This window comes from Corapipo altera, unplaced genomic scaffold (genome assembly GCF_003945725.1).
Source record: "Corapipo altera isolate COAL_440 unplaced genomic scaffold, ASM394572v1 65, whole genome shotgun sequence".
Taxonomy (NCBI): Eukaryota; Metazoa; Chordata; class Aves; order Passeriformes; family Pipridae; genus Corapipo; species Corapipo altera.
This window is the reverse complement of record NW_020884891.1, coordinates 470511-498145: the sequence shown is the minus strand read 5'-3', so window position 1 is coordinate 498145 and position 27635 is coordinate 470511. Positions and strand designations below refer to the sequence as shown.

Here is a 27635-nt window from a genome sequence, read left to right as displayed (position 1 = left end):
TCCCCACAGAGGGGTTTCGCCCCCACCCCCCGTTGTCCTGGTGGTGACAAGGGCCACCTGGGCCACCTGTGCTGCCCCTTTCTCTCCATCAAGTCCCTTCTCTGGGTCAGATTGAGAACCTGAAAGCCCAGGTCTGTTCCTAGCAGTAAACCCATCAATTATAAACCCTGTACTTATCTGAGAGCCATTTGTGTCATTAACAGTTGGACTCAATGATCTCAGAGGTCTTTTCAGACCTAAAAAAATGATCCTATGATTATTTGATTAGCAGAGTACTTAGAACCAATCATTTTAGCTAGAAATACATAATTACCCTTTCCCAAATCTCATCCCAGTTCAGGTATTCCCTCTGGAATGCTCTCCAGGTCTTTCTCCTTTTCACAAGTAAGAAGCCTCATTTCCAAGCAAACACCAACACTGCTGTCTCTCCCAGTTTACCCTGCATGATGTATTTTCTAATTTGTGCTATTTTGACCTTCTCCAGCAGAAGGTGTGGTAGCCCTTCAGTGGAGCACTGTGGAAGTACCCTTGGGTCCTTCTCCCTCAACCAATGAGTGCCCTGCTTCCTTTTCTGTTGTCCTAAAAATAAGAATTACATTGCTCTGTGCAGTCACATCCCTCGGTCAGAGCTTCTTGAAAGCAGCAGGCTGTACTGGAGAGTCAAGCTTCCTGGATTCCATTAACATTTTGTTAATGAAATAGTGCTTTGTCAAAGAGTCTTGAAAACTTAAAAGGGTATTTAAGCTTCTTCCATGAGTCAATACCATGTAATGTCAACATTACCACGAAGGGATAATTCAGAGATGTCACACAAAGCTTGTGTTATGCCATTTGCAGTCTAGCAAAACAGCTCAGCATTTATGTTGTTTAATCCATCTTTGAAAATCTTTTGTTCTGAAAAAGTTTGAGATCAATCTTGTCAGTATTTACTGACACAAAGCTGATGTAAGTCACTGTGCTCCTATTGACTCCATCCGAGTTGTAACGATTTACCCCAGCCTGGAATTAAGCCCAAATTAGGCATATGAAGAATTCAATATCAAAGTTTTAAGGAACATGGAGCTGAATGGAGCAGATCCTGGAAATGACAGTGTGGATAGAAGTGGAGTGAAGCAAATAGTTTGCAATGATCTGGGGCGGGAGAGACACAACTGGAAGAGACTTCAGGGAACACAACATTATCTAAAACTTTGCATTGGTGAAATAATGGAATTCCCTGGCTAGAGGCAAAGAGGAAATACAGAAATAGGGAGTTCAGATGTGAGTGCTGGCAGTGACACGAGGGATGTGGGGGCTGAATTCCAAACTGTGTGTGCTGCAGTGCCCTGGCTTTGTGTCACTATCGCAGTGAGTCTGCTCAAGGTCCATGAAATCCTTCCTTCCATTCCTCCTTCCCTTCTTTTTATAGCATTTCTGTAATCATACCTACCATGGAAGGGAGTTGTTTCATCCTACTGGACACTGCAGCAATGCTGTTTGTTTTACCTTTGTACTTTTTAATCCTTTTCCAGTAAAGCTCTGTATAATTGATGCAGTTGAACGTAGTGAACGGTGGCCTCAGCTTGCTTTGTTGAAAATAGAGTGCCTTACTTCATCCTTGGCTGAATCCAAAATGCTCTCTGTGATTATTTCTTGGCTGTGTTGAATCTACTTCAGTTTCAGACTTTGCAGATATATGGGGTCAATTGTGCACTATGTAAAGTGACGTGAAGTTCTTCGGAAACAATTCCCATATTTTGCTGGCAAAGGTTTAGTATTTCACTCACGTTTTGGATTTTTGTTTCAAACCAGGCACTGTGCAAGCAGGGAGCATCCCAGACCCGTGGAGGAGCTCAGCAGGAGAAGAATCAGTGGGGGAAAATAGTCCTAATGCTGTGTTGCTGCTGGTGGGTCAGGTATGCCGAGGTAATTTGCAGGTTCTGTGGGAGTCAGGGATACTTTCTGGCTTGATTGCACACAGCAGGAAGAAAAATATCATGAGGCTCCTCATTTGTACTTTTATGCTGTTTTACAACCTGGGAAACATTTGGGGAACAAACCAATTGCTCTTTCTGTGAGGAGCTAAGGGGCCTTGCAGCCTCTTGCTCCAGGTGAGGTCACTGCCAGGGCAGCAGAAGGGAGAATAAAATATGAACAAAAGGAAACACAGTGCAAAAACAGGGTTTGAAACCATCTGAGAGTAGTTTGTATAGCACAATGTGTGTTCCCCCTGTCTTGTATGGAAGGTTCTCAAAATGTTTGGCTTTTCCTGGGAGATGCCTTGTCCAAAGGAGGCTGTACCTGTGTTTATGCAGGACAAGCATAATTTTACAATTAAATTAAATTTTAGCTTTGTCTCCCTCATCTCAGTATATTTGATCAGGTGCTTTAAAGGAATAATATATTTGCTAAGTAGGAAAATGTGAAAAAACCACAAATGTCACATAAGAAGTGGAATCAGATATAAAGTTTTGATCCATCTTGTCCTGCTGTTATAAATCAAACTTGGAGGGAGCACCATGAACCTGAAACACCTCAGTCAGCACTGCAGCAAAATGAGCATGGCAATGGAGGGGATGTTTAAATTGAGGTTAAAAGAAAAACAAACCCAGGTACTTCTAATAAAAACCAAAATAATAATGGTATGGGGAGTAATGCAACCGTACCTGTGAACTGCCATTCAGACACAGACTGGCCCAAAGGCTTTAAAGCTTCTAATAAAAATATAATATAAATGAGGGGAGTCTGACAAAGCAATGCAGGATCATGTGCATTTTAATCTAGTATTTAAAAAAAAAAAAAAAAGAAAAAAAAGTCCTTGAAGACAGTTGAGACTGAAGAACTGATACAGGAGGTAGAAACTGTGTCCAGAGATTTGTATCTGTGGCAGTGGACATTTGAAGGAGGAGGGAAGTGGCCACATCAGGTGTGTGATGGCAGTGGGAGCAGGGAGAACCTCTGCTAAGCCAGGAAAAAGGGATCAAATCCCTGAGATGCAACTGCCCTCTCCCAGTAGCAAAATGAGACTCCCTTGCAGATGCAGAGCTGATACATCGTACAAAAAAATCAGGTGTCACAAAAATTTAATCTAAATTGTTTTTAAAAACGTCAGGTGCCTGATACAAAGGCTCTGCAGATAATCTGCAAGACTATTATGCTTCTGCTTCTCTTAAAAATCCTTTTCTGATTTTCTTTACCTCATCAAAGACATTAAACATTTGTAAATCTGCTTGTATGTGAACCTGCATCTCCCCTTGTCTCAGTTCTCCATTTATACATTGAAGAGAACAGTATTTTCATCTGTACTTCTCTGTATTTCCTGTGTAAAGGCTGAATTCTGGGGAAAACAGCTCTGCATTACTCTGTGTTTAGACAGTGCCCACCCAAACAGAATCCTTTTGTTGTCCAAGGGCTCCCAGGTCTGACCAGAGAACAGGTAATTTCTGAGCCAAACAGAATATTTCCTCCAGATTGCATTAACCTGGGTAATTGAAAGAAATCAGTGTTTTTACCACTCTATTATGTGTTGAGCAACTGCTGATTGCAGTTTCCCTGTTCCAGGCAGTTTGAACAGAGGTCTGTGGTGCTCCAGCTCGTTGGGAACTTTTGTGCTCAGACCAGGAGGATGCTACAGATGGAGCTGATCTGTGAGTAAGTTTTCTGGAGGCCATTATGTCTCCTACAATTTTGGTTTTTTTTTCCTAAAGGAGCCATTGCTCTGTCCCTGTCTGTGTGCGAGGGAGAGAGAGGAAGAGCATCGCTCGAGGGTTTCACTTGTCACGCTGCCTAAATACCCCTTATTTTTAGCTGGAGTCTTCTGAATACGAGATCCCACTACAGGTAGGTGAAGTGACCTCTTTGGGTTTGAATCTGCTCTTCTGTGGCAGATTCGAGGCTGCAGCTTTGAACAGGAGCCCCCTCCTGCTCCGTGCACAGCTCTTTGAATTGCCCCTGATCCGCTTCTAAGGCTCCCCGGTTGCGAGCGGGGCCCTTTGAAGATGAATGTCCCAGCACAAGGCAAACATGAAACAAAACCTACTCCCTTATGTCAGAGTGAGCAGCAGATTCCTCAAAGTCCTCCAGCACAATGGTGGCTCTTTGGTGGGTGAGAGGAAATAGGTTCACCCGCTTGTGAGAGCAGAACAAAATTGCACAGGGCTGCGCCTCGGGAAAAGAAAGGGGTTTTTGGGGGGCTCTGCAATGTTCAAGTCTGGCCAAACTTATTTCAACTCGACTTCTTTGGATCTCACTGATGAAGGCAACTCTGCAGTTATCAGTTTTCCTCCCCCTTAGGTTTGCTGCGTGTTCAAGGGGACAGATATGCCATGTCTTCTTGAGGGGGATATTCTTCTTTGTTTCCATGAAAATCATCACCCCAGCTCCTCAGACTGTGTGTAATCATAATTTCCTGGTACATTTGGGACATGATGTAGAGCCCTGGGAGCTGAAGGGCCCAGAGGTCCTTGGGAGAGTGGTAAAACTGTAGGAAATGTTTTGTTTTCTGTCCTATTCTGAATACTTCAGTGACAACTGACACTAAACTATCCATCAATGTGTTTTTTAAACCTGATGGATCTGTTCTTCTGGCCCAGGTGAGCGCTCGTGTAAGATCCAAAAGTTTTCATTTCCATCAGATGGATGAACCCATTTCCTTGAGGGGGTTAATGGGCTTGTAATGCAAAAATTGAACTGATGTCCCGGGAGAGACTCAGTGTAGGAACAGAATGGAAAAGAAACAGTAAAACAGATAAAAAACAAACAAACAAACAAAAACAACAAAACAAGAGAGATTTGTTGATAGTGATTGGGGGACATTCTTCTCACCTGTCCTGGATGACTGTGAAAATGCAGATGTGTGAACTCCTCTGAAGTAAATGAGGAAAAGCAGAACCCTCTGGGCCATAATTCTTTTCCATATGTGATAGATCCCTCTTCCTTCCAATCAATTAATTGCATCCTAAAAACATCTATTTCTCCCCATTGACTTTAAAGGGATTTTAGATGACTGGCTCAGATAGAGCTGTCTCCACAGTCAGTGATTAAAGTTGGGTTAGATGAGCTGGCAGACTACAACGGGGTTTTTTTCTCCCTTCATGCCAACCCTAAATCAAAAGGCATCTCATCAGAGTATTATAAAATACAGCCTTCAGAGGGAGAGTCTTCTACTTCCGTATTCTGGCATCTGAAGGGAGGAGGGAGACTCCCATCAATTTAGAGAGAGGTAAAGATTTCATCTCCCTCTAGAAATCATGGCCATAATGGGAAATTCAGACATTTATGAGATTTGCTTGGCCAAGGCAGAGCTGAGCATGTGAATGTTTCTGTTTGTCTTTGTAGTACTGCAGCAAAAGCAGAATAAAAGACCATTTTTTAGGGGCTATTTTCATTCTTCCCCCCCCCCTTTTTCTTATGCTAATAACCCAGCTCGTACCTGGGAGGAGTCTGTGTGACCTTACAAATTGAAACCTTTACTAGCCCTCTCCCTGTGACTGGAAAATAGAGACAAACTGTGAAATAGGGCTAAATGCAGGTGTTTATTAATGGGGAACCTCCCAAAGAAGTATTTCCCAATTCACCAGAGAGGAATTCTCACCAAAACCTCTTGCAGGTTGTGCCTGGTTTAAGTTTGAATGTCAAACCCAGGTAAGATTGGAAGAGATTTAAACAAGGTGCTGGCAATTGGCGAATATTTTCCTTGGGTTTCAAAAGTTGGCAAACCTGGTATGTACTATAAATATATATGTTTTAAGTCAATGTGGATTTCAAGGACAAGAGAAAGCAGAGCAAGAAGTGACTTATTTTAGGTTTAAATCAGAAAGGGACATTTGTTTCCTCTAAATCTTAATTTCTTGACACAATGGGTAAAGTATCAAATTATTATTTAAACCTCCAAATAAAGTGAGGGTCCATCTTCCCATTTATAAGTAATGTTGTTATGCCAGAGGACAGACATGGCCGTATTTTTTCCTAATGGAATCTGCATATCTTTTCCCTGATAGCCCACTGCTGGATATTGATGGTTGCAATAATTGGCCTTTTATTGGTATATTGTGTTTTCTCTGAGATCTTTCAACTTTTGGCAGTAAATCCTTTTCAAGTTTTCCTTCTTTTCTGGTTTAGTGCTTACAAAAGTTGAGAATCTGGAACAGCAGGACTGTGAATAAGACTCACTATTTTGATCTGCTGTATAAATCACATATTGGTAGCTGGTATCTCTAAATTTATATCTTTTTTAGTAGAAATATCTCAGCTGTTTTTGACTATATTTAGCAAGAAAACTCAATCTTTCTCTGCTATTTTTTCCTCCTATTTGTTCCTGGCTCAGAGGCCTGGTGGCACTCAGTGGATAAATGCAAGAAAATCTAATAGTGCCTTTCTAATATACCCATTTATCTGGTATCATATTTTATTTTAACTCTTCATGCAACTCTATAATCACTGCTCTGTTGCTATAATTGGATTTCCAAGTATATTTGTGCCATTAAATTACATCTATAGCTTCTCTATAAATGTATTCAGAGTAATTAGTAATCCTCTAATTTTTAGTGGAGTCATATTTTATATCAACTGTGCTCATTTTTCTCTTCAAATTCTTCAATACATTTGTGCCGATTTTGCTTTTTACACTGGAATTTCTGGCATAAATAATCATTAAGTTTTTTTTTCCCACTGAATCTGAACGGAGTCTAATCCAGCTTTCACTGAATTTAATGGTAATCTTTTCACTTACTTCAGTGGAAACTGGATCAAACCAATAGGTTGCAAATTGCATTCAAGGCAAAGTCCCATCTCCTCGTGGAAATAGTTGTGTAACTCACAGTGTTTTGATGGATGATGCAAAATAGCTGATTATTTCTATTTTTTTTTCTTACCAGGTAATTTATAGGTTCTCCTACCCAACTTTATTAATAAGTTATGATATTGCTGTAATGTTTAAAAGATTATTTTTAACCTGATTTTTCTGAAAACTTGAAAACCTTTCCACGTAAAGATTTTTATAAGCAGGTCTAGAACTTTACTTTCCAGACCTCAATTTAACTATCTATTCATCTCCATTAGAATACCTGGAAATTGGGCATTTTTAAGTTTTAAACAATATTTTGTCTTCATTTTAAATTGAAAACTAAATATTTGACTTTTTTTTTTACCAACTCTCTGTTGTGTCACTTCAGAACTGTGTTGGTTCATTAGTATAATTACTCCTCTTGCTGCTGAATATAAAAACCTGTAAGCACTTCCCTCTAAAAGTGTAATTCCAGCAAATTATGTTCCCAAGTAGGCAGAAATTTATGATGTTCACTTTTTCCAGCATTTTAATTTTGCTGCTGTGGGGTGGTAACTATATGTGCCAAATAAGATTTTGATTTTTTTTTAAAAAAAAAGCCTCTTGCAACTTGCTTTTTAAAGAGTTATTTTGCTCTTCTGCTCTGCTCCCACTCCCTTGATTAGAGGTTTGTTGCTTTGGTGATGTGCTTCTCCTCCAGGCAGTTAATGATCACAGACAACTCTCTAACCTGTAATTTTGGGGGAAGGTTATTGAGAAGGTGATATGGCAACAATTGTAATTGTTTCTGTAGCTTAGAAATGTCCTTAGTCTTTACTGACCACATATCAGGACTTGGAACTTCGAGTGGAAGTGGTGCCCAGGATTAGAGACACTTTCCTGGGTTATTTATGCCCAAATTGTACCAGTTTTAAGGTTAGAAAGAACATTGTGAAAGGTGGTAAATTGTTATTTAACTCTTAATAAAGCACCAGTGCAGATGGTGCCTGTTCCATCCCAAGCAGAAGGTGACCTTGGTAGGCTTGAGGGTGGAGCCCCTTGGATATCCAGGGAAAGATGCTCAGCCAGGGGAGGGATGGCCCTTAATTCCTGGTGTGATTTTTAGAGCCTCAGGAACCTTCTTGAGCTGGAGCATCTTTACTTTTAGACGGCAGGATAGCACTCACTTGTTTATCCAGCTTTTTGACTGAAAAGAGATAAATTAAACTGTTCGTATTGGAGATTTATTTTATTTTTCCAGCGTAGAGGAGAGTTGTTTATGAACCTTAAATGGAATAAAAACCCTTAATATAGTAATTTCCATGCTAATAATTTGAATGGAACAACGATTCACCTAAAATTCAACCCCCAAATGCTGCAGTTATTTGCATGTTGTGTGGAGGTGCCTCCCCACTACTGGGGGCCACATTCCCACCTCACAGGGACACTCCTCCTTGGAGGCTGGATTTTTCCAGTGGATGCCTACGAGCACTTTGTACAGAAATTTTGTCAAAGAATGACTCGTGCCTTACCACTTTAAAACCATGGAAACATCACAATGTTCTTTTAGAAACGACTCCAGGAATTAATTGCAAATGACTTATTAATGAAACAAATATTTAGCTGTCACTGGAACTAAACTCCATGATCTGCTTAATGATTATTTTTTGAGAAAACACTTTTGTGTTTGTTTGATCTGCCTCGTGTTAACAGCGGTAGGAAAAGGGGAAAGCGTTCGGTGTCGGAGTGGAAACTTGAAACGGGCAAAAAGGAGAGGAAAAACATCAACCAATGACTGGAAAATGGGTGAAAAGCCCAAAGAAATAGCAGATCCCCCAGCAATTATGTTGGAAAGCTACTCCTCTAGGCAGCTGTGGTGGGGTAATGAGGGTTAAATGTGGGGACACAGGCAGGGGAATCTGGCAGAGAAGGGTTTCACAGGAACATTAATTCGTGTTCTATGGCTGCAAAATGAGCAGGAAAAAATTCGCCTCACATGGGCTGGGGGAATGTTTGCAAGCTGCAGAGAGGCTCTCAAACAAATGTGAAATATCAGCTGTAGTCCTTCTAATTTTATAATGAAAATAAGTGCTGCTAATTAGGGAACGTGCATTCCTCCTGGCTCTGGAATCCAGGACACCCCACCAAACTTCCCTGTGTGGTGGACCTTGGACCTTCGTGGTGACCATGACCCAAGGGAGGTTTTTCCACAGGCAGCCTGCTGAAGCCATGCCTTTTTCCACGTGTTCTCCTCTGCAAGGCACAGATATAAATAGGTAATAAAGCCTTTCCAGGGATGGTGTTTACAAGAACAGGGACACGGGGCAGAACACGAGCGAGGCAGATCCGCCCGCCTGGGGAACGCAGCTCAGGTGTCCTTCTGCTGGTGCTGCTGAATTATTTACCACTCAGCAAGTGTGTGCCTGTGTGAGAGATTCAAAGGAGGGAATCTGAGGTGAAACCCCATCCGTTTACCCGAAGCTGACACTGGAATATTCATTATCACATTAAACCCAACCGCAGTGAAAGGGAAGGTTTCCGTTGATTATGTGCTTGCATAAAAGGCTTCTTTGGTGGCAAGCCCATGTGCCAGCGATCTGAATATAAACCCTAGTAAGTGGAAACCATCCTCTTTAGGGTGAATTTGCCTTCTTGGAAGTTATGAGACTTGGCAGGTTTAAATTATGTTTTAAACCTGCGGTGGATTACATGACTTTTCTAACTGGCCACAAGCAATACTAAATGAGCACACACCACATGTGCCCAGTCCCAGCCACAGGCATGAACCAGGATTCCCAGTGCAAAGTAAAAATAAATGCAGATTTTCTATCCAGAGGATGATGCGTATTTATCTGGGAGCAATGTCAGTTTGGCAGGGTTGGTACGAGGGTCTCCTCTGGAGTGCCGGGTCTGCTCACACCTGCCTTTCCCTCTCCCTCTTCATCCCAGGTTTGTGCTGGAGCAGAGGGAGCAGCACATCTCAGAGAGGTTTGAGGAGCCCATTGGATTTAGGATTGTGGAGAATTACAGTAAAATACATAGGATTGGCCATAAAACAGACAGAAGGCATTTCCTCTCTCTCTCCATCCATCCCTTGCTTGCTCTTTCCCTGTCTTCCCCCTTCACCAGGAATCCTGTTGAATTTAAAGACTCAATTAAATCTTCTCTGGGAGGCACAACAAATAGTGAAATGCTGAGCTGAAACACCAGCACACGAGATGAAAGGCCACCTCTGGAGCAGGTTGTCCCACTGGGAAGCAGGAGGGCTGGATGTTCCAGCTTAGGTCTGTAAAGGAGCTTCAAAGGAACCTGGCACAGTGAGGGCTGGGTTTGGTGAACGTGGGCATGTGCAGAGAGGTGAGAATAAAACCTATTTCTGTTAGTGCTAAGAATGAGGATTCGCCCACAATTAGTAATTTATTGAAATATGCAACGATTGCATCAGCACAAATAATTTAAAAGGATAAAAAAATTAAGGTTTCTCAATCCCATAATACTTACAGAAGGCTTTCTACTTTGGCAAACGACAGGGAAGAAACAAGATGATCAGAAAACAGGCTTGCCTGGTCATAAATAGTGATGGATAAAGCTTGATTTGGAGTGTGGTTGCAATGAAATCCTGAGCTTATTTTCTCGGAATGCTGGAGATATTTATGGCATGTTCTTCCCTTTATGCCTCCCGTTTTCCTCTTTGGTTGGAAATGCATTTTGTGAGTGAGAATAAAACATAAACATATAGTAGATACAAAAGTGTCAAACACCTTCAGCTTTCACTGATCTTCGGAGAGAGCAGAAACAAAATGATCTGTAACTATAACTGAGAGGCAAAAAATTCCATGTTTATTAAACACTTAAAGGAAGAATTACACATGCCACAAATCCCCTTTTATATTGCACTTAAAATCTCCTTACCTGCCCTTTAGTTTTCATGGTTTTCCTTATCTTCAGTGTCACTTAATCATATTTCAACAGGATTTGCTTCCCCACTGCCCATCTGCTCTTCCTTTCTAGTGCTGTTGTAATGCCAGAACACCATCCCAGTAGTTCCCTTCTCCCAGGCTTTGATGTCAGACACCCAGCGATTCAGGTTTTTTTTTTCGTTCAGGTTCAAACAGAAAAAAACCCCAATACCAATACCTGGTTTGTGGGAGTGACAGATACTGTTTTCAAATGCAAATGTCCAGAGTTGGGGCAGGGGATTAACAGGAGGTGACACAACTCTTCTTTGAGTCCCACTGACGTTGAATGTTGGGACCTGATGGCTGTGCTCTGCCCTGTGCTGGCCATGGCAGCATTCTACATCATTTTATTAATCCTAAAAGCACTGAATTAGTAATATTTGTATCTATATCTGTCTTATTTTCAGAGTTAAGGAAGACTTTGTGTGTTGTGTCTTAGCTGAGGAGCCTAAAGGTACGGAAAGGTCTCCTTGAAAGGGGAGAATATTTTTCTTCCAGTGTTGACAGGAAGTCTCCCAAAATAGTTATGTGCTGCCTCCTGCACTAACAAACTTAAAAAAAATTATATAGATCCATTCTAATTCATCATGTAACTGTGAATTAGTCCTTGGGTCACTGATTGGAAGAGGTCTCTGAGTACAGCAGGGGATATTATTCTCTCTCTCACAACTATCTTTGCAGGACATTAAGCTCTCATGATAATTCATAAGAAAACTTCTGTTTTCAAAGATACTCAGTGTCTGCAGGGATCAATATTTGAACCTCTGTTCTTGAATTATTTTTTAATTAAACATAAAGTTGGGGGTTTTTGTCTTATAAGGAAGTGCCTCTTGACTTGCTTTCTCTGTTGTTGCCTGAGCTGGTTTTGGTGGGAGCAAACCCAAATGAGACGGGAACCACCAGAGATCCACCAAGGAAAGACCCCCATTCCTTGGGAGAAGCAGGAGACAGGACAGAGGGACACCTGGGACAGACCTTAGAGGACAAATTTGGAAAGAAATGGTGACTTGGAGGAAGATTAAAGAGGTGTCTCCTTCGAGACACAGATGTGACAGCGAGAGGGGAGGCTGGGGGAGGCAGAAGCAGGCAAGGAAGACAAAGAAAGGCTGTTGCTGAGGAAAGGGTTTGTTCAACTTTGATTTGTTTAATGAACATGTGATGAAGATAAAAAAGCCCAGATTGATTGTCTGGGAGGGAAGAGGCTTTAAGAGGACACATGGGCAGGTGCCTGAAGCAGAGGAGAAACCACCACAAGGCAGGTCATGGGACCAATAGAGAAGAAGGGGTTAGAAAAGGAGGGATGGCTTTAGCAGCAGGAACGAGAATTACCAAGAAAATGGAAAACGAAGACTAGTAGGAGCTGTCTGGAAAGCATTGTTTATTGTTATTACTATTAATTATCGTTACTATAATTATTATTATATTAACTAAAGGCTGGCTTGCTTTGAATCTTATAAGCAGCTTCTGTCAGAAAAGTAGAAAACAATTTTTAAATGTTGATTTTTAATTCTGCTTTGGTTATTAAAGACTGTTAATTCTGTTTTATTAGTATCTTGTAAGCAAACAGAGTGAGAACGTTCTGTGTGATAGAGATGATTAAGATGATGAACCATTAAAATTTGGTTCAGCATTGGGCACATATGGAAGAAAAGGATTCCAATTAATGCATTACTGTGATGGAAGCACTGATAAAAGTAGTAATAATGGTTCTCTATTATCTGTGGTTGATTTTAGAAGAGAGAGGGTCCATGAGCAGTCAACAGGAGCATTGAAGGAGGAGGAGAAAACCCCTTTTAACCAAGGAGAAATGTCAGTGGTGAGCTGTGAAAGGAAGTTGAGCTGAGTATTGAGGAAAATTCAAAAAGATAAAAATGATTTCAATTTGGTAGTTCTTCACTGGTGCTGCAGTTTGGCAGCTGTCAACATCTCAAAATATCATCTCACCCAAACTGTTGAAAGAAAGAAACCCTTTGATTTTTCCCTTGAGACTCCCAAGCTGAAAATGGACTCTTTGTAGTCTCAGCCTCATTTCAGACAGTTTTTTTTTTTTTTTAAACATTCTTGCTAGCAGAAACAACTAATTCATAAATAGACTCTCTGTTAATTAAATAAGTTTCATCTTTTTAACTTGCCTTTTAAAATGAAAAAGAAAGTAAATCTCTAACATTTCCTCCTTTATTACGAATCTTAGGGGACTAAGCATCACATTTCTTGCATCATTAATAATGCAAATTAGTTTTTGTTTGTGTCTCCTATAAGTTTATAGTTAGAAGTAAATATTTAATGCACAGATCGGGGAAATCAAATCACGGAGAGCGGAAATTTTCCTTTATAGAACGTTAATGTAAGAAAGATGGGAGGCACTGTGGTTTCTGTTTATTTAACCTTTTTGCTCTTGCTTTTCTTTCAGTAGAACTCTTTGTAACTTGTCGTTAAACACTGCTCTGTTCTTGCAGTATCTGTTTTTACTATCTTTACAGTAGCCACAGCGTTCAGCGTTTAATACCATTTAAAGGAGAGGTTAAACATATCCATAGCCTACTTAGGGCTATAAGGATTATATTTTTTGATCCTGACTATTGCCAGGAAAACCAGGTGATTATTTATAATAATAATAACACCTAAAAATTTGTTGACTTTGCAGCAGTTTTTCTTAGTTTGCTTAATGAAGCAACAGTCAGCCAAATCAGATTAAACTGCTCAGGGCCTCTATATCATGCCCAGTTTAATGACTCAGGAGGGTAAAATACTTGGAGTTGTTTATTTGTTAGCGCAGGGCAGACTGCAGTTAGTGGATATATCCTATACTGGGCTTTTCCCTCCTTATTTTCACACATTATTCTTGAAAATATTGTACCTCCCTCTGTATGAAGTGTCTGTAGCAATGAGACAAATTACAGATGTTTCCCCACATCTGTGCTTTCTGCAGCCGCTCTGTTCGTGTGTGTGTGGTGGATAACAAAAAATAAGTATCCTGTTATTTTGGGCGTGAAATCTGATAGTGAAAAAGACACCAGAGAGAATTCTTGGGTGATAAAAATTTAAATAGACCCATTTATCAATATGACAGAGATTTGACCTGAAAGTGAAAGTGTTTGGGAGTTAAGTGGGGTTGAGTAAAGAAAGTTGAGACTGCGCTACAGATAGACCGGAGGGTTCGTAAGTTATTAAATCAAAATAAAAGGTATTGACAAAACAATAAATTGCCTGGATCACCCCATCTAATAGATTCTGGGAGCACTAAGTACATTCTCCACACTAAAGATGTGTGAAGCCTTTTCCTTTCTCATACTTTTGTTCCTCTCCTCGGAAACATTTGCACCGTGGTTGGTTTTGTAACAGCCTTGGCACCAAATCCTGCCTGGGAATGCTGTGCCAGGGAACTGACTGGGAGCAGTGTGGTGGGGAGCAGGAGAGGTGGCATCTCTGCTATCCACGTGATTGTTGCACTTTGCAGGTGGGCTCTGAATCGCTCTCTGGGTGATTAAAATAATAATAATAATAACAATGGCAGTAGTAACTTCACTGCGGAGGTATTTTGCTAATATCTTTTAAGGGAGAGCACACCGAGGGGCTCTTTGCTCTCCTTGGGAGTCCTCAGCAGCATTTCCACGCTGGAAATCTGTGGGATTCAGAGGGGGAGCAGCAGCTGGCTGGGATGCTTTGGGGAGCAGTTAATGCCACCTACTTATGTCACCCCCTAAACCTTTCACAGTGACCATCAGTGTCATCACCTAAACCCTTCACAGGGACCACCACAGCGCTTTGGGGAGCAGTTAATGCCACCTACTCATGTCACCCCTCCTCCCGAGCCCTTCTCAGTGACCATCATCTTCCTCAGAGAGGGGCTGAGTTTGCTCATGGAGGGGGAAGGCAAAGGGCTACGGGACATGCTGGCACCAGAGGTTTGGGGAGGGGGTTGTGGGGCAGCTCTTCCCCCCAGAATCATCAGCTGGGACCTGCTTTTTCCTGACTCCACAAGGTTGGGGGTGAGTACCCCCTACCTACGGCTTCCCTGCCGAGGAGGGAATGAGCCTGGCTCTGTTTGCCTGGAAAACGACACAGATTTGAGACTATTTCCCCTCCTGTGGATTTTTTCCGTGGAGAGGAGCATGGAAGACATTACTATTTATAGTGCACAGTACGTGTGCACAGCGGGACATCCCCCGGCTCTGCCAGCAAACATCCTACCAGTTTGGAGGGGGGACACCTCCCAGCCCCGTGTCCCCGAGATGCCCTGTCCCATCTCCCAGGGAGGTGGGAAATCACACAGGGTGCCACCATCTCCCCCCATCTCCAGCTTGCTTTCACTTCTTTCGAGATGAGATGCTCTCCCCCCCCTGCCGTGGAGCTCATTGTGAGGCTCCAAGTCAAAGCAAGTTTTCAGCACAGATAGTGGGAGTTTTAAGGGGAGGGAGAGGAACCTAAAAACTGAAGGTGTGAGGGGGTTGCAGAGCACCTGCAGAGCGTGGTTCGGGGATGGACAGTTTGGGTGTGTGTTTGAAATGAAGATGGTAAAGTGTGTTGGTTTAACTGGGGGTTTGGGGAGTTTTCAAGAGAATGAGGGACTCGGGATCCCTCAGTGCCCACTCCCTGCCCGACCACCCGGGTTTTGTGTTCCTGCACAGCTTTGGGATATCAGAACCTCTTCATCTCAGCTCAATTACTGATACAGAAAAGATATCTGACAATGGCAATGAAAACAACAGTAAGCAGTTGGAAAGGCCCAGCTCAAATCGTGCTCTGTCAACAGCTTTGCAATCTGTATAAATATGAGTGGAAAGACAAACAGCTCTGATTTCTCTTTAAGAATGTGAGTATCCATTGTCGTAGATTTAAATTAGGATGTTTTACTTGTACTGTATGTAAATTCCTTCTTGGCAAATAACCCGTGTCCACTAATGTGTGTGTATTTTGGGCCTGTATAGTTTGGGTCTCTGTGAAATACAATGAAATTTGATAGCACACAGAAATACTTGCATGGAATGTCAAATTTTTTTTTGTGTGCGCTTCTCACATATCCATAAAAGAGTTTACACATTTCTAATTACTCATTCAAAAAGAGACTTTACAGCACTTTTAAAAGAGAGCCAATTTTTTCCCTACTGTGTTCTGTTTTTACAGCTTGTGCAAAGCTTATTTAACGAAAGTTTAAGTAATCAGCGAAAGTCATTTCTGAGCAAAGACTGACAGATATGAAGCCTCTTTTCACACTTCATAAGAGGTGGAGAGGGTAGCCATAAAATTTACAGCTGAATAGTACTCTGTTCAGCTTAACTTTATAGAATTATTAGTGTTTCAGGTCTGTGATACATTTTATGATGGTTAAATATTTTAAATTATTCTATGTGTTTAGTGGAGCTGAGCTGTAAGTGCAATAACAGTGACCTACCCTTCCAAACCCAGGGACCTGAACGCTCCCTTGGGGCTGGTGTTGTGCTAAAAATGTGTTTGCAGCTTAACTGCGCTTCATGAGATATTAATAAAACACCAGCGATATGTTCCCTTTGCAGAGACTCACCTCTGGCTATGGAAGTATGAATTCCCAGGATATGGAAATGAACAGATGGGGACTGTGGGTAAGAAAGGAGTCAGGAGGGAGGTGGCACCTTCAGCTTCTCTGTCCCAGCTCCTGCAGCACAGGGACACACAAGTTTTGCTCTTTGAGAGACGTGGTGGAGAATAAGTGACTGCTTAGAACCCCAGAATGGTTTGGGTTGGAAGGGATCTTAAAACCCATCCAGTCCCACCCCCAGCCATGGGCAGTGACACCTTCCACTATCCCAGGTTGCTCCAAGCCCCATCCAATCTGGCTTTGGACACTTCCAGGGATCCAGGGGCAGCCACAGCTTCTCTGGGCAACCTGTACCAGGGCCTCCCCACCCTCACAGGGAAGGATTCAGAGGACATGACCAATTCCGTGGTAAAAAGGCTGAATAAAAGAGGAAGAGCTTGGCTGTGTTTTGAGACTGAGAAATGAGAAGTCTCCGTTTCAGCTGCTCTAGGTGAGCATGGCTGTCAGTCACAGGCATTTCAGTGTGAGTCTTTCTAAACGTCATGAGCTGCCCAGATGTTACAGTGAGGGGCAGCACATGCAAATATTTATCACACAATGGTTTGGCCTGGAAAGGACCTCTAAAAGCCATCTGATCCAACCCCCTACCAAGAGCAGGGACACCTTCCACTAGATCAGGTTGCTCAGAGACTCATCCAACCTGACCTTGAATGTGTCCAGGGACTGGACATCTGCCACCTCTCTGGGCAGACTGTGCCAGTGTTTTGTGTAGAAAATGTCATCCTTCTGACAATGTATAACTAAGCAAACAAAAGCAATTACTAAAGGTATTTAAATTGTCTGTACCCTCCTTTCAACCTCCTTTTTTTTTTTTTTTTAGTGCTTTAGCTGTAACTGTTTACCCAGGAACAAACAACAGAAAGCCTTTCAAAATTCTTTAAAATAATATAAATTATGTGAACTGGAGTAAAGTCCCACTACAGTTACTTTGAGGTTGGCCAAGAACTGTATCAGGGAGGCAACCTTTGTTCTTACTGCTTAGCCCTGGTAGAACATGGACACAAGGAGGTGGCTCAGTTTATACCTTATATCAGCACGTGGTTTAAATACATGTAGTGTAAGGTTTATATTTTTAAATTCATTTTTACATGAACCTAATACAGCCTCATGAAGCTCACTCTTGCACCAGATGAAAGCAGTGTCTTTGTAGCATTTGCTGTGGTTCATAAATCACGGTGGCACTTTGTTCCTGTCCACAAGCTGGTTTTTGTGCTAAAGGTTTCAATCATTAGGACATACGGTATTATCTCAGACATAGTTGTAGTCCTACAGAAATTATGCTGAGGTGCTTTTGTGTGCCTGAAATTTGTGGGAAAACCTTTGTGTACTAAGTGCTGTTGGAAAGCTGAGACTCAGGGTTCCTGTAGTTGCTGCACTAACAAATGCTGATGCTCTCGACACATGGTGTGACTCTTGGGGATGGTCCTGTGGGGTTGGACTCAGTGATCCTACAGGTCCCTTCCAACTCAGCATGTTCTGTGATTCTGTAATTGTGTGGAAAATTCTCCTGTGTCTTTATGCAATTCAGGAAAATCACTTCCCGTTTCAGTTTGCAAATTCCCAGCGTTTGCCTCCGACATCGATTTCAACTCAATTTAAGCTTTTCTGGGTGCTGAAACCCAGACTTCAGGTAAAAATTCTCATGTCCAGTGCAGTGTTAGGCCCTAAAGGTTTTCCTTTTCGGTTGTTAATACCAACAATTCCTAATCCTGTTCCGTTGACTCTGAAAACCGCACTGGGGAGGTGCTGGGTGATCCTGCACTCAAACGGTTAATTTGCACTACGTTCTGTTAAAGAAAAGGAAAACTGTCACCCTGTCATTTTAGAGTCTGACACTAAGCTTGTCAAAAGAGACAGCTGTTAAACTGAATTACTGTTGACATGCAGAGAAACGGCCCTTTGCCAGATGTAAAGGACATCTGCGGCAATGAAGTGGTACAGGGTGGCTTTTAAAATGTGGTCACACTGGTATTGAATGGGGCGTCTATGGCATTAAAACGTGGCCTTGACTCAGACAGTTTAAGGCAGTGAAGCAGAGCCACTGCCAAGCACAAAGAAGTGCTGATCTGTTGCTGTATCCATAACTTATGCATGAATATGAAAACAGAGCAGTGTCAAAGCTATTAAGCTCTTATCGTGTCTCCAGGAGGATGTGGGTTTAAAACACACAGTAGGAAATATTGTGTGTTTCTGGGCCCTTGAATGTGCGGTAGGTGAGGTGTGAATTCATGAGGTGGATTATGCAGGGAATGAATAGAAATAAGTCGTCTTGTCTTCAGCTAACAACTGCTCAGACAAGAATTGCAAAGGGCATTAAGCTTAGGAAGTGAGGCTGGATGTGCCTCACCGTCTCTGATAAGGCTCTCTTCGTGTGGAGTATGTGGTGGGTGCTGGGGAGGGTCCCCTCTGGAGAGGGGAGCAAAATAAAATGGAAATATAGGGACCTGTAAAATCCTGTCCTTGTATCTTCATCTGATTTTCATAAAAAAGACAAGATACCAAATTAATATTGTAAAAAAAATACAGTTATTATGAATATTTTATAATTTAGCGATTGAACCAACAGTAGGGAATTCTGCACATTATATAAGAGTGCAAGGCTTTGATTTGCATGTTTTTAGTGTAGGAATAAAGCTGTTTTGGGGGAAAAAATAGTATCAGTTAAGCAATTTTGCTAAATGTATGAAAAATGAAATGTTATGAGACGAAATATGTATTCATTACGGAATGAAATTGATGTTTGAAACTAAAAAAAGATATTCTGGCCAAACATCCTTTTGAACGTGTTAGCAGATCATATCTTGATTTATTTGTATGTTTAGTGGTGGCAGAAACTGAAGAGTTTTCCATGAGGGGGGAAGGAGGTAAATGATATTTCTGAATCAGACAGGCTGACCTGCTCCTTTCTTCAGGAAAACAACACCAATTTGCTCTGGATGGGGAAAAAACACTGGAAGAGGTGGGTGTGAGAGGGGTTTCTTCTTTCAAAGAGGAAATTTTGCTTTCCGCCTCTATGCAGAAATGCTGATGCCAGTTAAGGTGGACTCATTTCTCTACAGGGTGGTGGAAAGACCAGGGGTTGTTTAGGTCTTGAGGTGATTTGGGCTGCAGTGCCCTGTACTGCTCCAACGGAACATCCCATTCCCGCAGGGAACATCCCATTCCCACTGGGAACATCCCTTTCCCGTGGAGAGCATTTGGCACCTCGTGCTGCCTTTGCCCTCCACCACAGTGCCAAGAGGTGGATGATCCGTGCCCATGGTCCAGCTGGATGGATTCCAGACTGTTGGAGACGTGTTGCAGTGTGTGATTTATGGGGGTGGCTCCGGGCACGTGGAGGGAGGCCAGGCAGTGCTGCTGCCAGCTCTGACCTGAGGGCCACCAGCACATGTAGCCAGTGGTGCTCCCACTGGTCCATATGGCCATGGTTGGCTGGAGCACAGCGGGACATGGCACTACCAGCACAAATATCTGAGATCCAGCACAGTCTGTCCTGAAATCTCATTTATCAACAGCTCCAGAGCTCTGCCATGTGCTTGGGAGGCAGGAAGGAGTGTCAGTGTTTGACCACCATGGCACAGACAGCAGGCAGAGGGTGGTTGTTGTGTTTGTGCAACCTCCAGGAGTCGATGGCTTGTGCTTTGTCCTGGCCTCTGCGAGAGGAGCAGCCAGGATGACTGTGCTCCCCTGGGATCAGAGAACATGGGTATGTTTTGGGGTTCATGGTGTTGAGAGCTGTTTCCTCAGCAATGGCTTTGATGAATACATTTTGAATGTAATTTAGTTTGTGGAATGCAAGAGAGCTGCCTTGCAGGACCTCCACCATCTCATGGGGGTGTTCCAGGGACCGCTGGAAGCCACTGGAGCTTCCAGCCTGGTGGGGTAAGGGCAAGACAGGCTTAGGAGGAAATTACTTTACAGTGAGGGTGATAAAACACCAGAACAGGCTGCCCAGAGAGCTGTTGGACAGCCCAACTCTGGGAACATTCCAGGTCAGGTTGAACAGGGCTGTGGGAGGACAGGGCTTGGGTGATCATCTCCACCCTGCCTGACACAGGAGTTATTTGGGAAAACATCACACACATCTGCAGAAGGATGTTGGATTCTGCCATAGAAAGAGCTGAAATCCCAAACCCACTTCTCACATGTTAGGCAGAGCTCAGTGCTGCTGGTTTCAGCCAGAGCACACTTACCTATTTCTGTAGGTTTAACTCTGCTATAATGATTAATTTCTTACAAACATGTACAAGGTGGAACATTTAAATAAACAGGAACAAGCTTATTATTAGATGGCAGGTTTTTCTGTGATAGCTCTTATAATGTCATCATGAGTTTATTAAAGCTTACCATGAAAAATCTTTCTCTGAATCTAAGCTCTTTCATACAGGTTCCCGTTTTGATTGACACCAAAATAAAATAACTAACCTATAAATTATAATGTGTGGCTTAAATGATAGATAAATGCATTATTTGTAAGGTATTGCGAGGATCAACATATGCAGCTTTAAGAAAATAAAAAAATATTTTACCAAGATAATAATAGAGCAGAACTCAGCTCTTTTTGTGAATATTCCCAGTGCATACTGATATCAGATGATCTCTAAGGTCCCTTCACACCCAAACCATTCTATGGTTCTATGATTACTTTTAATAATCAAACAGATCTGGGAAAAAAAAGGCTCAATGTAAACAACCGTTTCGACTTCATCTTTTAATGAGTCCAAAGTCAAAAATCTAAATCATGGAATCACAGGATGGTTTGTGTTGGGAAGGACCTTAAAAATCATCTTCTTCCACCCCCTGCCATGGGCAGGGATACCTTCCACTAGACAAAGCTGCTCCAAGTGACACTTCCAGGGATGGGGCAACCACAACTCCTCTGGAGCAACTTGTTCCAGTGCCTTCCCATCTCTACATTCTCCTCAGAGACACCCCCCAGCTTTGTGCTGTCAAACAAACAGATTTGTGTCGTTGAAATGACCCCAAAGTTTGTAGATCTGTTCCCACTCACCTGTTTGCTGACGTTGGAAAGGCAGGTTTCTTGTCATTATTTTTTTTTTTTCATGCCAAGGAATGAAACTTCCCAAGCTCCCTGTGTTCCCTGGGAGATGTTCCCCGGGAGATGCTCTCGGACACGGCGAGCAGGGCTGAGTTACTCCTCTGCAGATCTTCCCCCAGGCTGTCCCCCACTGCAGACAGCTCGGGAACTGGCTCATTGACCAGCAGAAAATGATGCACAATGGCTCCTTAGAACCCATCTCTTGGGAAAACAGGGATCTCCAGGTAGGAAAAGGACTCCTCGCTACTTTTTACACGCCCTGTTTTAAATTGAGCTTTTAAGTCGGCTGTTCTGTAGCCTGATAACTGCTCCCTGCTGCAAGCAGGACCTCAGACAGATGGAATGTGCTCTGTCAAGGCTCAGACTTGGCTCAGTGAGGCCATCTCACAGTGCTGGTGTTTGGTGAACACCATTAATGGGCTTTAAATCTGCCTGTGCAGGTCCCAGCATGGAAAATGTGGCTTTTGTCCCTGGAGTTTTGCAGCTTAAAATGAGTTAATAGCACATCTCAGGCTAGATCTGAGTGCATATTATAGATGACTAATTTATTTCTTGAATTTAGCGTTTCCTCCCGCTTAAGAGTGTGATTTCTATGAATAATTTCCTATATAAAGGTACTTCTTATCTCTTTCTTTGTGGTTTGAATCGAAGAAATATTTGGAAACTGAGGGGGTTATTACCTTTGTGTGCTTGGATGTTCGTGCCGTAATTTTGGCCATCTAAAATTCAGTTTCCAAGGCTAAAGGGCAGGTCTTGCAGAGCCAAAATGAGGCTTCACAGCACGATGGGAAACCTTCTCAGCATTAAAAACCATCAAGATAGGCATGGATGCTGCAGCTCCGTGTGCAGTCCAAATGTGAGGCAACATTTACTCTGGATTTATACAGTTTAACACTGCAGGGAGTTTGGGATCTCCATGAACTATAACCTCACCACCTCTAAGGTATTTTAGTGTAAAATCCTTTCTGCCCCCAGTTGGTTGGCAGTGGGACTGGTCTCAAGGCAAGGTCAGGAGAGATTATATCGTTGCTTTAGTGTAGTTTTGCCCTGTGTGTAATTCTCAAAACCGAGCTGCACATTTGCTCTTTGCTGACTTGTTGGATAAACCACATCCTGCATAAATACATTGATAAATACCTGATGTAACTTCAGCTGAAGAAAAATCAGAGCTGTCCCAAGGAGGAAGGTGACTCCTTTTCCATCTTTGTTTGCATTGAACGTGTTTCTTGTTTCAATGACTTTTTCATGAGAATTTAATCTTTTTGGAAACACTGGGAAAAGCCAGGTAATATATCCTTAAATATCTTCGGTCTTGTCCCATGCCCATATTTTAAGATTAATTTCACAGGTACAACCAGCCCCTCCAAACATCAAGATTTTTCTTTTTAACCATAAATGTTGTTATTTTACTCTTCCTTCTTTGTTTTCTTTTTAAAAAGGCCATTTATTAGTCTAAATGAACATGCACCAGATAGAAGTTTTCTCTAAATTAAATGGAAAATCCATTTTTTGGCATATATTTTCTCATGTAATTAACTATCACCTTGTCTCAGTGAATGTAATTTTCAACAGGGGAACTGAGTTTTGGTTATATTTGCTTTATCTATAGGGATATTCTATATTTTATAGAAGGTGTAGGTGCAGGTAAAGAGGAGGAAAGAGGAGGGCAGGTATTGGTATACTCACTGAGGAGCTGATTTACAGAAATGGGGCTCCCCTGGGCCTGACTTGCAACCCACACACTTTGCCTTTTATTTATTTATCTGGCTACTTAACGCGTCTTACTGTTTCTCTTAAATGAATTAATTTACCCTACAAAGCACTCCTTGCAATAATCAATGACTCATTACACTGAAAACCCGCAGGAAATACTAATTAAATGAAAAATGTGCAAGAGGAATGTTCAACCTCTGTATTTCTAGCCAGCCAGATATTTAGTGCTTTCTTTTTCCCAAGTTCTCCTAAGTTACAGGGGAGGTTTTTACCTTGAGCCCCAGGGAGCTGGGATGGCTTAGAGTGTGGGGATATTTCCCAGACATGCCAAATCCAGTTCATTCCTCATCAATAGCCACAGGAATAAATAATCTGTTTATACATCACATTTCTCTGAGCTCTGCAAGGTTCTTGTTATGAATTCCTTCCAGCTGCTTTTCTCATTCCCACAGCAGAATTGCATGGGAAGGGTTACCCCTTGTCCATCAGTTACTCTAACAATTATTGACTGATAACCACTGGTAATTCCAACCCTCCCCCAAGCTTTGATAAGGATTTTCTGTAGTTATTATGCTCTAAAATGTCTCCTCAGCCAGAAAGGTCTTGAACTTCAGGTTGGGCAGGTGACACAGCCACCTTTTTGGGGTGCTTGAATAGACAGAGGTTAATAATATGGAACCTGGAGGTTTTATAGCTATAGAAAAGCTGAAACTGAGAGTGGGTTTGAAACTCCTGCTTTTTGAACCACGGGAGGGATTGTGTTCCATTACCTTCAGCAATGGTGGGCAGAAATGGAGGTTTCTTTTATGCTGCTCAATGATTTTTGGAGAAAGTGTGTTAAGTAAAGCCATAAAATAAAGGGATTAGAACAAGATATAGGAAAAAACCCCCAACAAATCAAACCAAGAGATCACCACCACTAACAAAAAAACCCCAAAACCAATAAAGATAAAAAAAGCTGTGGCAAAGCTCCTCTCCTTGACATTCTTTGCGTTGCTGGTTTTGTGCACATTGGTTTTCTGTTCTGGTTGGTTCTCCCCAAATCAATTTTGACCTCTCTGAGTTTCTTTGCATGTGTTGTAGATTTATATTTTCTTTAAAATCAGTCTGTACCTGAATTCAGAAATATTTTCACCCCAAGCAGAGCAAATGAGCTGCTCCCATTTTGGTTTAGCAAGGGATCAAATGCCAGCCTGGGACACTTCCCATCCTGGGCAGGGTCAGGCCACAAACACCAGCAATAACTACTTCATATTAAAGTAACATGGGAAAAGTGGGAGAATAAGGAAGAGAAGGATGAATTATTTATTCAGTTTCAAGACAGCAAGAGTTTCAGTCAGTTTAGCTCCTTATGATAATTAATCTACCCAAAGAGCTGTTAAGTGTAACAACATCGAGGATGAATTCCTTAAAGTGTAGTTGACCCACAGAAATATGGATGAACCCTTGACACTGCCTCTAGTTTTGGTTTTCAGTGATAAATTGCATTAAAATGGTGGCAATGCATTGAAGATTTTTGTAATACTTTGTGCTCAAGTTCAAGGAGGTGTTGTTTCTGTAGATGTTGGACTGTGTTGTAAAACAGGGAAGGGAGAGCTGGAAGGGTAAGTTAGGGGGGGAAATATATTTCAATCCCAAATGGATGAAACTTGAGATAGAAATACATGTTTTAACCCCTAACTACGGGGTTTTAGGAAGAAAAAATTGGTATTAGTAGTGTACTGAGTCTATTTGTTCTGCAAATCAAAAGCTGGATGTTTTCCTCACTCCTTTGTAATTTTATTGAAGGAAAATTATAGAAATCTTTGGCTTTTACTCGTCCAATCCTTTCAGTGCTTCAAGGCATTGATACAGGTTACCCAGCTGGCTTTTTGTCTATCTGTCTCCCTCACCAGCCTTTGGAATTCAGTGAGACTGATGGATTATAGCACTTTGGAAATCAAGCCCTATATTCTGATGTCTACAAAACATAAAAGAGGTTGGAGTGTGTATATTTTGCCCTCAATCTACAATATATTCCTTGAAGACAAAAGGAAAAAAAAATCACATAAAATTGTCTCTTTATTTGGAGGTACTTTAACATCAGAGGGGATTTGCTTCCAGCTAAGAAAACATTTGTTCCAGAACTACGAATGTTTGATATGCTGCAGTATCAGATAAACTTTGTTAGTGCACAGTGGCACAGAGCTGATAATTGAAGAACTCTCAGGATTTTGGGCAGTAAAATATCCCCAGTGAGTACTGAGCTCAGTGGGAAAATGGGATGTATAAATCTGCAGTGAGAGGAGAGGAACAGGAGGGGAGAGCTCTGCACTCAATTTTGGGAACTCCAAACCACCAGTGAAGGATGTTAAAGAGAAACAAAAGTGAGGAGGTGATATCTTTGGGCACAAAAGTTATTTTTCAAAGAATTTTCTCGTTAAATATAATGTTGGACAAGAGCCCATGGAAATTCTCAAGTCACTGGAGACTCCTGCTGTTGCTTGGCATGGGGGGAGATGATCTGATCTAGTGGAGGAATCAGCCTCTAGCCCTGCATAGTCCCAAAGTATCTCCTGAAACACAATGTTGGGCATTTCATGCAGTAGAAATGGTCACTGGAGGTACCAAAAAAGATGGAGAAAGGTCCAGATAAGAAGCCCATGGCCAAAACTGATGGATAAACTGGTGTCCTGTGGTGGGATGTGCAACATGAACCTATGAAGAAGCACTGATGCCCGAGATGAAGGTTTATCACATGCAGAGTCAGCCAGCCCTGGATGATTTCAGAAGTAATTATGAACCTGGGAAGAGCAGGACAGGGAACAGCAAAGCCACCAGAGGAATTTGACAACAAACTCCAGAGAGCAACCGCGGTGCCATGAAGGGGGAGACGCTCGGGCACCTGTTGTGACAGCTGTGCCTCAGCATCCAATGACCAGATCAGGGTGGATAACGAGACAATCTGCTCATTTAAGAGTGTATATACAAACCCAGCAGGGACATGAAACTGTTTTGCTTTGTTTTACTGATAATGTGTTATTGGAGTCATGTCTCTGACTGTGTCCTAGAGTGGGTTCAAAACAATTACTTATGTAACACAGGATATATTTAAGTCAGAGAAATGTGTGTATCTCAATTTCTGGTTAAGAAGCAAAATGAAATTATGTTTTTCTGAATAGATTTATTGATTTCCGTTTTTCCAGCACAGGGATATCCATCTCAAGGGCTGGATGCCCCTTGCAAAACTTCAGCTGTAGAGTAATCAATGGATGAGACTAAGATGCATCTCTTGCCTGCTGCTGGTTCATACTCTAATAACTGCATTATTCTAAGAGTTAACTCCTTGAAAATAAGCTCAATCAGTGTATTCTCCAAAAGTTGGAACCCATCTCTGGGTGGCTCTATCTGGTCCAGGGTGGCCAGAAAACATCTGGTGCAGCCCCTGCAGTGTCCTCTTGTAGTGCTCTGCTTCACAAGTGGTCAGGCATCATCTGGACCAATTTTGGCATTGATTTTGAGGTGGCAAAGGCACAGTTTCAGCAAAGTGTCATCCATATGTGAAAGAAAATTGTATTTGCTGCTCACTTACAGAGCAGAGTGACAACATCCTGGAAAACAGAAGGAAAAATAAAACTCACAGAGCCGTTCTTTGGGCACCAGGAATTAGCAGGGCCCAGGGACGCTGCCCACACTGCAAACCTGGCTCACAAATAATGGCATTGCATGCAAGGGTGACCACTGCTGCTTTGATTTTGAGTGAAAACCGTGTTGAGAAACTCTGAATACAAAGACAAGACTAATGGAATGTAAATACCTGGTGGGTGCAGCCGACCAGCAGAAAATGTATGTAGGGGGAGTTGGAGTGTCCCTGCTGGAGTGACTGTGCTTCCAGATCATCGTGTGCAAGGAATAATTACAGCAGAGTTTGTCAGCTGAGTTGGTGGAGGGGGGAATTCTTTATCTATTAATCAATGCAGGGAAGGATGAAGCACCTATAAACCATTCATCTCACTTTAGCTTCTTGTTTATATTTAATTAGAGTTGTTCTGATTTTGATTGGGAAAAATGGAGGTACCTTGGAATATATAGAACTGTCGGATGGAGCACCTTGGAGAGCATTTCCTGCTGTGAGATCCTTTGGGCAATGGGTCCAGTAGGTTGGACTTTTATCTCCAAAATGAACATCTATGAATTGCTCACAGGGTAGGAGCCCTAAGTCACAGGGAAATAAGAGATGGTCACAGTGCCAGCACCTCGCCAGTGGGAAGGAAGTTTTTAGAAGTGGGAATTAGGTAATTTCTTTCATCCCTCTTGCCTTGATTTCCCCATTCCTTTATCATTATATATGTGTACAAGGAGGATATTTAACGAAAAACTTCATTTCTCCCCTTTTTTTCATAAACCACAGTCAAAACAGAGTGAGACCAATGCACTTCTTACTATTATTTTTTAATCCCTTGTGAAATTGTTTACCTTTTCTTCCCATACTTTCCATGGGGATTATAGATAAGGTTGTAGCACCTACACATAGTTAAGGGATGTTTTATAACTCACACATACTGTGGGGTGCAGAGAGATGCCAACTGCAAGCATAGAAAACCCCAG

The 27635-nt window shown here is 42.1% G+C and overlaps 1 long non-coding RNA gene across 7 annotated transcripts in view; it reads left to right on the top strand.

The window, feature by feature from the left end:
• The window catches only part of LOC113948094, an 86173-nt gene that overhangs the window by 47892 nt on the left and 10646 nt on the right, over positions 1 to 27635 (top strand). For 6 of the 7 annotated variants that reach the window (XR_003527989.1, XR_003527991.1, XR_003527990.1 and 3 more), the window contains 2 exons: positions 1792 to 1895; positions 3541 to 3630. This is a non-coding gene — a long non-coding RNA (uncharacterized LOC113948094). The remainder of the gene's footprint in view (positions 1 to 1791; positions 1896 to 3540; positions 3631 to 27635) is intronic. The other variant, XR_003527987.1, reaches the window with a different exon arrangement.